This window comes from Suncus etruscus, chromosome 9 (genome assembly GCF_024139225.1).
Source record: "Suncus etruscus isolate mSunEtr1 chromosome 9, mSunEtr1.pri.cur, whole genome shotgun sequence".
Taxonomy (NCBI): domain Eukaryota; kingdom Metazoa; phylum Chordata; class Mammalia; order Eulipotyphla; family Soricidae; genus Suncus; species Suncus etruscus.
In genome coordinates, this window is record NC_064856.1 from 95,233,248 (window position 1) to 95,234,736 (window position 1,489).

Here is a 1,489-nt window from a genome sequence, read left to right on the forward strand (position 1 = left end):
CAGATAGCGAGGCTTTGTGAAAAGAATAGAAGAGAAACTCCAGGGCCGAAGAGATAGCACAGCGGTAGGGCGTTTGCCTGGCACTTGGCTGACCCGGGACAGACCCGGTTTTATTTCTGGCATCCTATATGGTCCCTCGAGCCTGCCAAGAACGCTTTCTGAGCGCAGAGCCAGGAAGAACCCCTGGGGTTTCATCAGATGTGGCAAATAAATCAATAAAAATAAATAAATAAATAATAATACGTTCCACCAACCACACTCCCACACGGATAAGTCCACAGGCATGCAGGCAGACAAACACACAGAAAGACACATGTATTTATGTCAAGCATGTATTTATGTCAAGCGCACAAGTACACATAAGCGGAGAGGCATGCACACAGACAGGTGCATGCAGATAAAGCACGCATGAGCTCGTACACTCTCCACCGGTTCTAACCGAGCAGGAGTCCTGCCTGCATCAACAGCCTAAGGAAATAAGTCTTCCGCAGCTGTCCGCGCTCTTCTCCAGCAGAGCGCGCGATGCCAAAGTTGTCCACAAGAGAGTGCTCGGGAGTAAGAAGTCAGGAATTCTGCAAACCGTTATTCCGAATCCCGACATCACAGGTTGTTGGGGCACATCCTGCACATTTGGGGGTGGGTGGTTGGGGATGCTGCAGACAGATTAGGGACTGGAGGAAGGGGCTGCTATGCAGAAAGTGAGGCTTTGTGAAAAAAGATAGAAGAGAAACTCCCGGGGACAGAGAGATAGCACAGCGGCAGGACGTTGGCTTGGCACTTGGCTGACCAAGGACAGACCCAGTACTATTCCTGGCATCATATATGGTGCCTCGAGCCTGCCAAGGGAAATTTCAGAGCTCAGATTCAGGAGGAACCCCTGAGAGCCACCAGATATGGCCCAAAAACCAAAAAGAAGGAAGGAAGGAAGGAAGGAAGGAAGGAAGGAAGGAAGGAAGGAAGGAAGGAAGGAAGGAAGGAAGGAAGGAAGGAAGGAAGGAAGGAAAGAAGGAAGGAAGGAAGGAAGGAAGGAAGGAAGGAAGGAAGGAAGGAAGGAAGGAAGGAAGGAAGGAAGGAAGGAAGGAAGGAAGGAGTATAGGAAGGAGTATAGGAAGCTGCAATAGGAAGGAAGAAAGGAAGGAAGGAAGGAAGGAAGGAAGGAAGGAAGGAAGGAAGGAAGAAGAAAGAAAGAAAGAAAGAAAGAAAGAAAGAAAGAAAGAAAGAAAGAAAGAAAGAAAGAAAGAAAGAAAGAAAGAAAGAAAGAAAGAAAAAGAAAAAGAAAGAAGAAAGAAGAAAGGAAGGAAGGAAGGAAGGAAGGAAGGAAAAGGAAGGAAGGAAGGAAAGAAGGAAGGAAGGAAGGAAGGAAGGAAGGAAGAGAAGGAAGGAAGAAGAAAGAAGAAAGAAAGAAAGAAAGAAAGAAAGAAAGAAAGAAAGAAAGAAAGAAAGAAAGAAAGAAGAAAGAAAGAAAGAAAAAGAAAGAAAGAAAGAAGAA